The sequence below is a fragment of the Oncorhynchus mykiss genome, chromosome 2 (assembly GCF_057628025.1).
Source record: "Oncorhynchus mykiss isolate SJ-2025 chromosome 2, ASM5762802v1, whole genome shotgun sequence".
Classification (NCBI taxonomy): domain Eukaryota; kingdom Metazoa; phylum Chordata; class Actinopteri; order Salmoniformes; family Salmonidae; genus Oncorhynchus; species Oncorhynchus mykiss.
In genome coordinates this window covers 8,247,694-8,263,737 of record NC_143023.1, presented here as the reverse complement: position 1 = coordinate 8,263,737, position 16,044 = coordinate 8,247,694, and the positions used below count along the sequence as shown (strand labels likewise).

The 16,044-nt window shown below is 41.8% G+C and overlaps 1 protein-coding gene across 2 annotated transcripts in view; it reads left to right on the top strand.

Moving 5' to 3' along the window:
• The first annotated feature begins 1,037 nt into the window (after positions 1–1,037).
• Positions 1,038–16,044, top strand: part of LOC110515064 (oxysterol-binding protein-related protein 3) — a 129,201-nt gene continuing 114,194 nt past the window's right edge. For both annotated transcript variants that reach the window (XM_090187202.1, XM_090187215.1), the window contains exon 1: positions 1,038–1,305. The gene's annotated coding sequence lies outside the window, so the exon portion shown is untranslated. The remainder of the gene's footprint in view (positions 1,306–16,044) is intronic.

Here is a 16,044-nt window from a genome sequence, read left to right as displayed (position 1 = left end):
CAGAGTAGGCCATGCTGAATGAACACCTTTACCTCAGAGTAGGCCATGCTGAATGAACACCTTTACCTCAGAGTAGGCCACGCTGAATGAACACCTGTCCATTATCAATCCCAGAGACGGGCAAGTTTTTGAACGCACGATAGAGGTCAATGAACGAGACAAACACATTTTAGCCTACCTACTTACAGAAGTTGTGTATCAAGCCTTATTTTTTAAATGTCAGTTTCGTGATCTGATCAATATGATCCAATCCCTATCTGATCAAGGTTTGTTGCTTCTACATTTTGTATTAAAATGTGTCTCTTATCTGTCCACTGTTTCCACTTTGTGACCAGATTAGCCGGTGCCTCCCTGTATGCAAATAATTAAAAACAATATATATATATATATACATTTACATACATATACATTTTAGACAGTTACAAAGTCCATTGGATTTCCAATGGTGCTACCTGTCAATGGCTTTAGAGACCAGAGACCAGTATAATGATCATTTATTAAACGGTTTGACCATCCAGATCTGTTTACACTCGATTGATATCCAGACACAATGGGTGCCGGACTACCTCTGGAGGTGGTTTAAGAAGATCTGATCACAATCAGATCACAATGTGTCTTTTAATCATCTACACCTGTCTAAAAATGTGGCCACTATTCAGAATGTGGACAATATCAGGACAAAGGGCGCATGTTAGAAAGTTATTTTGTTTGTTTACGTCCCAAATGACAAATAGCATCCTATTCACTCAAATGGCACCCTATTCCCTATATATAGTGTACTACTTTTGACCAGAATCCTGTGAGTCCTGGTCAAAAGTAGCGCACTATAAAGGGAAACATGAGCCATCCTCAGAAAGCATACCTGGGACAATTCGTGGGTGCGCTCTCGTGATGACTATCTACGTCACGGAAAAGATGCTGTCAACGGTACCCAATCCCGCCTCTGAACATGAGACGTCCTCCACGGTTCAGTGTTCTGATTTGAGACTGTACTTGTCATTTACACATCGCCCCGCCCCCTTATAAACCGCTTAGCTGAGAAGGAGGCTGGCTGCGGCTGCACGCACTTCGGAAACATTCAATTCACGATGGTGTCAGTCGTCAGTCTGGAGACTGGAAGAAAGCTGCTCGTACTGTAGGTTCAAGTTGTCATTTTAAAACTTTGTTTTTAATTTATTTATACCGCAAAATATAAATTATAGTCTTATATTATTCGCCAACAAATAACACTTTAGTTCAGCGAAAATATTTTACTCTCGTTTATCGTCTCTCGGGAATCTAAACCTCAGTAGAAACTTTACAAAGGTGAGTCCCATGTTGTTTTATTGTATTGTCGGTAGGCCTAAATACTTTATGCTAATTAGTCTGATGTAGCCTGACCGATATTCAGTATGTAGGCATATGACAGTATATAAACTGATTTGTTACAACTTTATAGTGAACCTATTCGTTTTACCTGCTCATAATCGTTCCAGTTGAAGTGCTACTCCCATGTTCCAGCACACTGCTTCACACTTTCAGTTGCAGCAGTCAACCTTTCTTTCGGGTGAATAGTCTACTGCGCTGCGTGGTACAGTTGGAGCTATGCTCCTGTTCCAGCTAAGTGCAGCACATACATTATTCAATTGACCTTATGTTGTCATAAGATTACTCTATAACTACCTTCCACCAGACTGTCATTGCTCAAGTGAATGTAATAGGATGGAATGACATGGAATCGAATAAAATAGATGAGAAAATAATAGAATGAAATGGAATAGAACTTTAGACCTACATGATCATTTCAGATCATGTATGATACAGTGATTGGACAGACTCAAATGATGACATGAAAACTCAAAAACTCATCAAACTCTCCGTTCAACTAGTTGCTCTTTTAATACTTTCAGATTATCAGGAAACAAGATACCCATGGATCCTGCACTGTTTCCATGGAAACTCCTCTCCTTTGGAACATTCCCTTATCATGTAGTAGATTATATCTTCCATGCTAGCTTCCTTACATGTGTTCTTCATTAACACAGTCATCACAGAATCTAAACTTCATTACTGTACATGTGTACTTCATTATTACAGTCATCACAGAATCTAAGCTTCCTTACATGTGTACTTCATTATTATAGTCATCACAGAATCTAAGCTTCCTTACATGTGTACTTCATTATTACAGTCATCACAGAATCTAAGCTTCCTTACATGTGTACTTCATTATTATAGTCATCACAGAATCTAAGCTTCCTTACATGTGTACTTCATTATTATAGTCATCACAGAATCTAAGCTTCCTTACATGTGTTCTTCATTATTACAGTCATCACAGAATCTAAGCTTCCTTACATGTGTTCTTCATTATTACAGTCATCACAGAATCTAAACTTCCTTACATGTGTTCTTCATTATTACAGTCATCACAGAATCTAAGCTTCCTTACATGTGTACTTCATTATTACAGTCATCACAGAATCTAAGCTTCCTTACATGTGTTCTTCATTATTACAGTCATCACAGAATCTAAACTTCCTTACATGTGTTCTTCATTATTACAGTCATCACAGAATCTAAGCTTCCTTACATGTGTACTTCATTATTACAGTCATCACAGAATCTAAGCAGCAAAATATTAACAGTGTGAATCATTTATTAGTCTGTGTGTGTGTGTGTATAATATGCCACAAGCATTTCCCTACACCCACAATAACATCCTCTAAATATGTGTATGCGACAAATGACATGTGATTTGATATTACAGGGAGGTGTTGTGGGAATGAACCATTTTCAGATTCTCTGGCTGTGTGCCCAGCCCAGTCCATAAGCACTTCAGACAATAGTGTTGTTGAATGAAATGATTCTTATTTACCTTGACCTTGTGGTTGTAAGAACAACACATTAGTATAAATGAATGGCGTATCACTATCAGACTCTACCGTTGTAAATGATGTCTTTTCCTCACAGAGATCACTGCACCATTTACATTCCAGGTATTTCCACAACACATCATGAGGTTAAAGCATTTATCAGAATCTATCTGCTCAGTCAGGTATTCTAACCAGCAAGCCTCTCCAACACCGTTCTCTTCAGTCTCATTAACAGGGTAGTCTTTCTCATGCCTCTCCAACACCGTTCTCTTCAGTCTCATTAACAGGGTAGCTTTTCTCATGTGTCTCCAACACCGTTCTCTTCAGTCTCATCAACAGGGTAGCCTTTCTCATGTGTTTCCAACACCATTCTCTTCAGTCTCATCAACAGGGTAGTCTTTCTCATGCCTCTCCAACACCGTTCTCTTCAGTCTCATCAACAGGGTAGCCTTTCTCATGTGTCTCCAACACCGTTCTCTTCAGTCTCATTAACAGGGTAGCCTTTCTCATGTGTTTCCAACACCATTCTCTTCAGTCTCATCAACAGGGTAGCCTTTCTCATGCCTCTCCAACACCGTTCTCTTCAGTCTCATCAACAGGGTAGTCTTTCTCATGCCTCTCCAACACCGTTCTCTTCAGTCTCATTAACAGGGTAGCCTTTCTCATGCCTCTCCAAAACCATTCTCTTCAGTCTCAATAACAGGGTATCTTTTCTCAGGTGCTGTGTGTTGGTAGTTGTTTATTGTGGAAAGAAGGGTTACTTACTGGTTGAATAAATGGGGCAATGCATTCAGTATGTTTGGTCAGAATGTCTTTCGTTGAGTTTAGAACAGGGTTTTCCTGACCTGTGAGGTTGGTGTGCTTTCTGTGCCTGCTTTGCTCCTGACCTGACGTCCATGCTCTTTACATTCCCTCAGCCTTTAGCCCAGAGGCATGTTGACTGCATTTCTGTGTAGTTTCATCTCATATTTCTCAAATAAACAGCAGATCTGGTTTAAAAAACCAGATAAAGCAACACCTCATGGCACATCGTGCCCTATGTGTCCTAGATAGTTTGTGTGTATGCATTGATATTTAAGGTACGTGTGCTTTTACATTTTTTTAAATGTATGTAGTTCTGTCCTTGAGCTGTTCTTGTCTATTAATGTTCTGTATTATGTCATGTTTAATGTTCTGTGTTGGACCCCAGGAAGAGGAGCTGCTGCTTTCTCAACAGCTAATGGGGATCCTAATAAAATACCAAATACCAAAAAAGACCCTGAGGAAACCTAGGGTGTGTCCAAAATGGCCCCTTATTCCCTATGTAGTGGATTATCTTTGACCAGGGCCCACAATATGTAGTGGATTATCTTTGACCAGGGTCCACACTATGTAGTGGATTATCTTTGACCAGGTTCCACACTGTGTAGTGGATTATCTTTGACCAGGGCCAAAAATATATAGGTTATTATCTTTGACCAATGCCCACACGATGTAGTGGATTATCTTTGACCAGGGCCCACACTATGTTGTGGATTATCTTTGACCAGGGTCCACACTATGTAGTGGATTATCTTTGACCAGGGCCCACACTATGTAGCGGATTATCTTTGACCAGGGCCCACACTATGTAGTGGATTATCTTTGACCAGGGCCCACACTATGTAGTGGATTATCTTTGACCAGGGCCCACACTATGTAGTGGATTATCTTTGACCAAGGCCCATACTATGTAGTGGATTATCTTTGACCAAGGTCCACACTATGTAGTGGATTATCTTTGACCAGGGCCCACACTATGTAGTGGATTATATTTGAACAAGGCCCACACTATTTAGTGGATTGTATTTGACCAGGGCCCACACTATGTAGTGGATTATCTTTGACCAAGGCCCACACTATGTAGTGGATTATATTTGACCAGGGCCCACACTATTTAGTGGATTGTATTTGACCAGGGCCCACACTATGTAGTGGATTATCTTTGACCAAGGCCCACACTATGTAGTGGATTATATTTGACCAGGGCCCACACTATGTAGTGGATTATCTTTGACCAAGGCCCACACTATGTAGTGGATTATCTTTGACCAAGGCCCACACTATGTAGTGGATTATCTTTGACCAGGGCCCACACTATGTAGTGGATTATCTTTGACCAAGGCCCACACTATGTAGTGGATTATCTTTGACCAAGGCCCACACTATGTAGTGGATTATCTTTGACCAGGGCCCACACTATGTAGTGGATTATCTTTGACCAGGGCCCACACTATGTAGTGGATTATCTTTGACCAGGGCCCACACTATGTAGTGGATTATCTTTGAACAAGGCCCACACTATATAGGGTGCCATTTGAGAGGCAGCCCTAGACTCAACAGGATGTGAACAATATCCTGGATATTAAAAAGTGGGGATTGGAGAACGTAGCTCAGTCCATGAGGTCACCTTCACTGTGATATTCTATCTAAACAACTTGAGTTCCCCATTGTCCTTTACATGCTAGAATCATCCATTACTGTTGAGCTGACATGATGAGTCCATAGGTTGTGATTATAATACACTATATATACAACAGTATGTGGACACCCCTTCTAATTAGTGGAATCGGCTATTTCAGCCACATCCGTTGCTGACAGGTGAATAACATCGAGCACACAGCCATGCACTCTTCATAGACAAACATTGCCAGTAGAATGGCCTTACTGACGACCTCATTGACTTTCAATGTGGCACCATCATAGGATGCCACCTTTCCAACAAGTCAGTTCGTCAAATTTCTGCTCTGCTAGAGCTGCCCCGGTCAACTGTAAGTGCTGTTATTGTGAAGTGAAAACATCTAGGAGCAACAACTTCTCAGCCGTGGAGTGGTAGGCCACACAAGCTCACAGAACAGGACCGCCGAGTGCTGAAGTGTGTAGCGCGTAAAAATCTTCTGTCCTCGGTTGCAACACTCACTACCGAGTTCCAAACTGCCTCTGGAAGCAACGTCAGCACAAGAACTGTTCGTCGGGAGCTTCATGAAATGGGTTTCCATGGCTGAGCAGCCGCACACAAGCCTAAGATCACCATGTGCAATGCCAAGCGTGGACTGGAGTGGTGTAAAGCTCAACGCCATTGAACTGGAGCAGTGGAAACGTGTTCGCTGGAGTGATGAATCATGCTTCACCATCTGGCAGTCCAACGGACAAATCTGGGTTTGGCGGTTGCCAGGAGAACGCTACCTGCCCTAATGCATAGTGCCAACTGTAAAGTTTGGTGGAGGAGGAATAATTGTCTGGGGCTGTTTTTCATGGTTCGGGCTAGGCCCCATAGTTCCAGTGAAAGGAAATCTTAACACTACAGCATACAATGACATTCTAGACAATTCTGTGCTTCCAACTTTGTGGCAACACTTTAGGGAATGCCCTTTCCTGTTTCAGCATGACAATGCCCCCATGCTTACAGCGAGGTCCATACAGAAATGGTTTGTCGAGATTTGTATGGAAGAACTTGACTTGCCTGCACAGAGCCCTGACCTCAACCCATCGAACATCTTTGGAATGAATTGAAACCCCGACTGCGAACCTCACAGTGGCCGACCTCACTGAAGCTTTTGTTGCTGAATTAAATAAAATGCAAGTCCCCGCAGCAATGTTCCAACATCTAGTGGAACGCCTTCTCAGAAGAGTGGAGGAGGTTATAGCAGCAAAGGGGGGAGACAAACTCAATATTAATGCCCATGATTTTGGAATGAGATGTTCGACGAGCAGGTGGCCACATACTTTTGGCCATGTACTGTATAATATATAATAATCTCAGCATAGTTCCATATTATAAGTGTGTGTGAACAAGGCAGTTAAACCCACTGTTCCCTGGTAGGCCGTCAATGTAAATAGGAATTTGTTCTTAACCGACTTGCCAAGCTAAATAAAGGTAAACAAATAGATTTGATAAACTGTACAGAGAATAGGGTGGATTTGAGACAACCACTTCTGTCTTAACCCCTCCGTTCCTTTCCCTGCCTGCAGCAGCAGCCTCACAGCAGCAGTAACCAGTGAATAACTTCTGCAGTTTTCCAGGTCACCTACTCTCTGTACTGTAGGTCGGCATCGTGCTGCATTGCCCTCTGTTCAACAGACGTTTCCTGCAACCCAGCCTGAGGCTCGAATGGCACGCTACTCCCTACATAGTGCACTACTTTTGACCATAGGCCCTGGCTGAAAGTAGTGCACTATGTAGGAAATAGGATGGCATTTGGGAGGTGGCCTCTGCCATACCTCAGGATATCAGAGATGAATCAGACAATGGTACAGTCATAGTTAGCCTAGTTACCATGGACACTGATGTGTGAATGAGATGTCAGCCATGGCAATGTGGTCGTGTGGGTAATATGTGTAATATACGAGTCTCTTCAGACCTATATTTAGTAGCTATAACCAATGACTATTAGATCTATAACCCCACCAGGTTAACTCCAGTTCCCCCTCGCAAAAGAGCTTCGTAGCCACAAGGGTCTAATCCTGGTGTAAAAATGGTCAATAAAACAACTGTTTGTGACAAGCTGAGCAGGACTCTGGGGTCCGTGCTGCGTCTTTGAAGAGACAGACAGGATATTTGTGAAGGCAGGTGGACAAGCTGAGCAGGACTCTGGGGTCCGTGCTGCGTCTTTGAAGAGACAGACAGGATATTTGTGAAGGCAGGTGGACAAGCTGAGCAGGACTCTGGGGTCCGTGCTGCGTCTTTGAAGAGACAGACAGGATATTTGTGAATGCAGGTGGACGAGCAGACCAGCTGTTGACAATAATACCCATAATGCACAGTGGCAGGTGTTGCCTCCTGCGAGGGCGGGCACATGCATAATACATGGCGGTCGGAAATGTAGTTCACGTCCCAAATAACACCCTATTCCCTACATAGTGCACTACTATTGACCAGAGCCCTATGGGCCTTCGTCATGAGTAGTCCCCTATATAAGGAACAGGGTGGTATTTGGGTTCAGGTGAGTGTGGTTTCAGGTGGTGGATAGCAGTCTCACTAGGGAGGGATGCCTGGGTGTAACTTACCACTGCTACTCTGATCTGTTCAAGTTCTGATTTCACAGATGTCATCGTGACTAAATGCATTTTGTGATTAATGAATGGAGATTTAGGTCTACACCAATGTGATTAATGAGTGGAGATTTAGGTCTACACCAATGTGATTAATGAGTGGAGATTTAGGTCTACACCAATGTGATTAATGAGTGGAGATTTAGGTCTACACCAATGTGATTAATGAGTGGATATTTAGGTCTACACCAATGTGATTAATGAGTGGAGATTTAGGTCTACACCAATGTGATTAATGAGTGGAGATTTAGGTCTACACCAATGTGATTAATGAATGGAGATTTAGGTCTACACCAATGTGATTAATGAGTGGAGATTTAGGTCTACACCAATGTGATTAATGAGTGGATATTTAGGTCTACACCAATGTGATTAATGAGTGGAGATTTAGGTCTACACCAATGTGATTAATGAGTGGAGATTTAGGCCTACACCAATGTGATTAATGAGTGGATATTTAGGTCTACACCAATGTGATTAATGAGTGGAGATTTAGGTCTACACCAATGTGATTAATGAATGGAGATTTAGGTCTACACCAATGTGATTAATGAATGGAGATTTAGGTCTACACCAATGTGATTAATGAGTGGAGATTTAGGTCTACACCAATGTGATTAATGAATGGAGATTTAGGTCTACACCAATGTGATTAATGAGTGGAGATTTAGGTCTACACCAATGTGATTAATGAATGGAGATTTAGGTCTACACCAATGTGATTAATGAGTGGATATTTAGGTCTACACCAATGTGATTAATGAGTGGATATTTAGGTCTACACCAATGTGATTAATGAGTGGAGATTTAGGTCTACACCAATGTGATTAATGAGTGGATATTTAGGTCTACACCAATGTGATTAATGAGTGGATATTTAGGTCTACACCAATGTGATTAATGAGTGGAGATTTAGGTCTACACCAATGTGATTAATGAGTGGATATTTAGGTCTACACCAATGTGATTAATGAGTGGAGATTTAGGTCTACACCAATGTGATTAATGAGTGGAGATTTAGGTCTACACCAATGTGATTAATGAGTGGAGATTTAGGTCTACACCAATGTGATTAATGAGTGGAGATTTAGGTCTACACCAATGTGATTAATGAGTAGAGATTTAGGTCTACACCAATGTGATTAATGAGCACAGGAGGTTGGTTAATTGGGGAGGACAGGCTTGTGGGAATGGCTGGAGCAGGAATGAGTGGAATGGTATCAAATACACCAAACACATGGTTTACATGGTTTACATGGTTTCCATGTGTTTACATGTGTTTAAATGTGTTTACATGTGTTTACATGTGTTTACATGTGTTTACATGTGTTTACATAGTTTACATGGTTTACATGTGTTTACATGTGTTTACATGGTTTCCATGTGTTTACATGTGTTTACATAGTTTACATGGTTTACATGGTTTACATGTGTTTACATGGTTTACATAGTTTACATGTGTTTACATGTGTTTACATGTGTTTACATGGTTTCCATGTGTTTACATGTGTTTACATGTGTTTACATAGTTTACATGGTTTACATAGTTTACATGTGTTTACATGTGTTTACATGGTTTACATAGTTTACATGTGTTTACATGTGTTTCCATGTGTTTACATGGTTTCCATGTGTTTACATGTGTTTACATGTGTTTACATAGTTTACATAGTTTACATGGTTTACATAGTTTACATGTGTTTACATAGTTTACATGGTTTACATGGTTTACATGTGTTTACATAGTTTACATGGTTTACATAGTTTACATGTGTTTACATGTGTTTACATGTGTTTACATGGTTTACATAGTTTACATGTGTTTACATGTGTTTACATGTGTTTACATGTGTTTACATAGTTTACATAGTTTACATGGTTTACATAGTTTACATGTGTTTACATGTGTTTACATGTGTTTACATGGTTTACATGTGTTTACATAGTTTACATAGTTTACATGGTTTACATGGTTTACATGTGTTTACATAGTTTACATGGTTTACATAGTTTACATGGTTTACATAGTTTACATGTGTTTACATAGTTTACATGGTTTACATAGTTTACATGTGTTTACATGTGTTTACATGGTTTACATGGTTTACATGTGTTTACATGGTTTACATAGTTTACATGTGTTTCCATGTGTTTCCATGTGTTTACATGGTTTCCATGTGTTTACATGTGTTTACATGTGTTTACATAGTTTACATGGTTTACATAGTTTACATGTGTTTACATGTGTTTACATGGTTTACATAGTTTACATGTGTTTACATGTGTTTACATGTGTTTACATGGTTTCCATGTGTTTACATGTGTTTACATGTGTTTACATAGTTTACATGGTTTACATAGTTTACATAGTTTACATGGTTTACATAGTTTACATGGTTTACATGTGTTTACATGTGTTTACATGGTTTCCATGTGTTTCCATGTGTTTACATGTGTTTACATAGTTTACATGGTTTACATAGTTTACATGTGTTTACATAGTTTACATGGTTTACATAGTTTACATGGTTTACATGTGTTTACATGTGTTTACATGGTTTCCATGTGTTTACATGTGTTTACATAGTTTACATGGTTTACATAGTTTACATGTGTTTACATGTGTTTACATGTGTTTACATGGTTTACATAGTTTACATGTGTTTACATGTGTTTACATGTGTTTACATGGTTTCCATGTGTTTACATGTGTTTACATGTGTTACATTTACATGCGTCCTCCCCTCTGCAGCCTCCACTGTTAGTGGGGGAGTCATAATCAGATTTCTACTCATTAGGATTCATATGAGTGATCACATAAACACACAGTAATTCTTCCTCTTGCCTCACGAGTCCAATCTTATCCGTCAAATTGTGGTGGTGGTATCACTTACTCTCGGCTCTGTGGAGTGACAGGCTGCTGTCCTCTACTCTCCTCTACTCTGTGGAGTGACAGGCTGCTGTCCTCTACTCTCCTCTACTCTGTGGAGTGACAAGCTGCTGTCCTCTACTCTCCTCTACTCTGTGGAGTGACAAGCTGCTATCCTCTACTCTCCTCTACTCTGTGGAGTGACAGGCTGCTGTCCTCTACTCTCCTCTACTCTGTGGAGTGACAAGCTGCTGTCCTCTACTCTCCTCTACTCTGTGGAGTGACAAGCTGCTATCCTCTACTCTCCTCTACTCTGTGGAGTGACAGGCTGCTATCCTCTACTCTCCTCTACTCTGTGGAGTGACAGGCTGCTGTCCTCTACTCTCCTCTACTATGTGGAGTGACAAGCTGCTGTCCTCTACTCTCCTCTACTCTGTGGAGTGACAAGCTGCTATCCTCTACTCTCCTCTACTCTGTGGAGTGACAGGCTGCTGTCCTCTACTCTCCTCTACTCTGTGGAGTGACAGGCTGCTATCCTCTACTCTCCTCTACTCTGTGGAGTGACAGGCTGCTATCCTCTACTCTCCTCTACTCTGTGGAGTGAAAGGTTACTGTCCTCTACTCTGTAGAGTGAAATGTTACTCTCCTCTACTCTGTAGAGTGAAAGGTCACTGTCCTCTACTCTGTATAGTGAAAGGTTACTCTCCTCGACTCTGTAGAGTGAAAGGTCACTCTCCTCTACTCTGTAGAGTGAAAGGTTACTGTCCTCTACTCTGTAGAGTGAAAGGTTATTATCCTCTACTCTGTAGAGTGAAAGGTTACTCTCTTCTACTCTGTAGAGTGAAAGGTTACTGTCCTCTACTCTGTATAGTGAAAGGTTACTCTCCTCTACTCTGTAGAGTGAAAGGTTACTCTCCTCTACTCTGTAGAGTGAAAGGTTTCTCTCCTCTACTCTGTAGAGTGAAAGGTTACTCTCCTCTACTCTGTAGAGTGAAAGGTTACTCTCCTCTACTCAGTAGAGTGAAAGGTTACTCTCCTCTACTCTGTAGAGTGAAAGGTCACTGTCCTCTACTCTGTATAGTGAAAGGTTACTCTCCTCTACTCTGTGGAGTGAAAGGTTACTCTCCTCTACTCTGTAGAGTGAAAGGTTACTCTCCTCTACTCTGTATAGTGAAAGGTTACTCTCCTCTACTCTGTAGAGTGAAAGGTTACTCTCCTCTACTCTGTAGAGTGAAAGGTTACTCTCCTCTACTCTGTAGAGTGAACGGTTACTGTCCTCTACTCTGTAGAGTGAAAGGTTACTCTCCTCGACTCTGTAGAGTGAAAGGTCACTCTCCTCTACTCTGTAGAGTGAAAGGTTACTCTCCTCGACTCTGTAGAGTGAAAGGTTACTGTCCTCTACTCTGTAGAGTGAAAGGTTACTCTCCTCTACTCTGTAGAGTGAAAGGTTACTCTCCTCTACTCTGTAGAGTGAAAGGTTACTCTCCTCTACTCTGTAGAGTGAAAGGTTACTCTCCTCTACTCTGTAGAGTGAAAGGTTACTCTCCTCTACTCTGTAGAGTGAAAGGTAACTCTCCTCTACTCTGTAGAGTGAAAGGTTACTCTCCTCTACTCTGTAGAGTGAAAGGTTACTCTCCTCTACTCTGTAGAGTGAAAGGTTACTCTCCTCTACTCTGTAGAGTGAAAGGTTGCTCCTGACCGCCAGCATTACAACATGTTGTTTTATAACATGACATGTTCAACAAGGTGGTTCACTACTTCCACTTCCATAAAACTTTTAAACAAACCATTAGAGGAGGAGCCCAACTGGCTTTTCTACAGAAACCCCTTCACCCTCCCAATAGGTCACGTCTCTTCCTGTTTTCCACAACTACTATCTTCTGAATTATTCAAACACGTTAAGAGATTACAGCTCTCAAGTTGTTCAATAATGTAGAGTTGTTGGTACTTTAAAAGGCTGTATATACTGTAAGTCCACCTCCAGGACTTTACCATTATGAAACCATATTGAAACTTTAATGAAAGGCCTGTCTCACCACCTCTGTTGTATTGTGGATGGTTGTCTGAAACCTTTGCAGGGAGCAGACCCGGTGTAACAGTATAAGTTTAGACCGTCCCCTCGCCCATACCCGGGCGCGAACCAGGGACCCTCTGCACACATCAACAACAGTCACCCACGAAGCATCGTTACCCATCACTCCACAAAAGCCGCGGCCCTTGCAGAGCAAGGGGGAACAACTACTTCAAGGTCTCAGAGCAAGTGACGTCACCGATTGAAACGCTATTTAGCGCGCACCTCCGCTAACTAAGCTAGCCGTTTCACATCCGTTACACCGGCACGGCCACCTGGTACTGAATCAGCTCTACACTGTTTGTATTCAGCAGAGTTGGAATTACAGAACGGGATATTTTCACATTTACTTCTTCTAGCTCTGTGAAAATATCAGTCTGTTCACTCAGATTCTCCGATATTTAACCTGAGTGATCCCTCAGACGGTAGGATTGTTACTAAGCTGTAGGCTAAGTGAAGCGACCACTCACTCCCAGTACCTCCAGCCAGCGCAGTAGATGTGTTAGAGGAAGTCCCTAAAAATGGTCAAAGACACCAGCCGCCCTGGTCATAGACTGTTCTCTCTGTACCGGAGCGCCAAGTCCAGGTCCAAGAGGCTTCTAAACAGCTTCTAGCCCCAAGCCATGAGACTCCTGAACAACCAATCAAATGGCTACCCAGACTATTTGCATTGCCCCCCCCCCCCCCCCCCACGCTGCTGCTAATCTATGTTATTATCTATGCATAGTCACTTTAATAACTCTAACTACATGTACATAATTACCTCAATTATCTCGACACCGTTGCCCCCGCACATTGACTCTGTACCCCCTGCTATTGGTATTTATTGCTGCTCTTTAATGATTTGTTATTCTTATATCTTACTTTCTGGGGGTATTTTCTTAAAACTGCATTGTGGTGTTGAGGGCTTGTAAGTAATCATTTCACTGTAAGTCTACACCGGTTGTATTCGGCCCATGTGTCAAATACAATTAGATTAGATTTGATATGTTAATGGGTTGAGTGTCATCACTCAGAACGCTGCTGTAAGGAAGCTTCGTCAGTTCTGCATCTTGTTATCTGCATCATCTGCATATTGGCTTTAGGAGTGGGTTATAGAGTGGTGTTAATGGAGAGGGAAGAAGGACTGTGGTTCTACAAAGAGAAACATCACAGCTGGCTGCTTCATAAGGCTGAGCGATCTGATCACTGTCTGCAAATAGAACACTGCCTTCCATGAACATCTGCGTCCCAATGACATGTTTCTGCTTGTGTTTCAAGCTGCGTTCATACTGCACTTAGCCCAGAGCTAAAAAGAGATCTTAGCCCAGAGCTAAAAAGAGATCTTAGCCCAGAGCTAAAAAGAGATCTTAACCCAGAGCTAAAAAGAGATCTTAGCCCAGAGCTAAAAAGAGATCTTAGCCCAGAGCTAAAAAGAGATCTTAGCCCGAGGCTAAGTGACTGGTCAACATTGCACATGCTAAAGTGAGTAAGCTTCACCCTTAGCTGAGGGACTGTTCCAGAGTAGGTTAGCACCGACTTTCGGGTTCACAGAGTTCGCGTTGCCACACAATTTGAATATTCTACTGTAGAAAAGCGTCAGTTAGTTTCTGTTAGCCGGGGGCTTGACTGAGGTGCAATATGCAGAAATCGCAATGCCATTTCCTGGTTGCTCAAATTCTAATAGTTGGGGCCTCCCGGATGGCGCAGTGGTCTAGGGCACTGCATCGCAGCTTTAGCTGTGCCACCAGAGACCCTGGGTTCACAGTCGGCCGTGACCCTACAGGCTCTGTCACAGTCGGCCGTGACCAGGAGGTCAGTGGGGCGACGCACAATTGGCCTAGCGTCGTTAGGGAGGGCTTGGCCAGTAGGTGGCGGGCTGGGCGTATTGGGGTGGCTGGCTTCCGGATTGGGTGCGCGCTGTGTTAAGAAGCAGTGCGGCTTGGTTGGGTTGTGTTTCAGAGGATGCATGGCTTTCGACCTTGGTCTCTCCCGAGCCCGTATGGGAGTTGTGGCGATGAGACAAGATAGTAACTACTAACAATTGGATACCACGAAAACGTAACATTAAAAACATGTTTTTCTAATAGTTCACCTAATTTCAGTTTATGTGACAAAACAAGCAATATGGCGTATAAAATCATTGTACCATCTAAACCATCTACACCATCTAAACCATCTACACCATCTAAACCATCTAAACCATCTACACCATCTAAACCATCTACACCATCTAAACCATCTACACCATCTAAACCATCTACACCATCTAAACCATCTAAACCATCTACACCATCTAAACCATCTACACCATCTAAACCATCTACACCATCTAAACCATCTACACCATCTACACCATCTAAACCATCTAAACCATCTAAACCATCTAAACCATCTACACCATCTACACCATCTAAACCATCTAAACCATCTAAACCATCTACACCATCTAAACCATCTACACCATCTACACCATCTAAACCATCTACACCATCTACACCATCTACACCATCTACACCATCTAAACCATCTAAACCATCTAAACCATCTACACCATCTACACCATCTAAACCATCTACACCATCTAAACCATCTAAACCATCTACACCATCTACACCATCTAAACCATCTACACCATCTACACCATCTAAACCATCTACACCATCTAAACCATCTACACCATCTAAACCATCTACACCATCTAAACCATCTACACCATCTACACCATCTAAACCATCTACACCATCTAAACCATCTACACCATCTACACCATCTAAACCATCTACACCATCTAAACCATCTAAACCCTTTACACCATCTAAACCATCTACACCATCTACACCATCTAAACCATCTACACCATCTAAACCATCTAAACCATCTACACCATCTAAACCATCTAAACCATCTAAACCATCTACACCATCTAAACCATCTAAACCATCTACACCATCTACACCATCTAAACCATCTAAACCATCTAAACCATCTAAACCATCTACACCATCTAAACCATCTACACCATCTAAACCATCTAAACCATCTACACCATCTACACCATCTACACCATCTAAACCATCTACACCATCTAAACCATCTATACCATCTACACCATCTACACCATCTAAACCATCTAAACCATCTACACCATCTAAACCATCTACACCATCTAAACCATCTAAACCATCTACACCATCTAC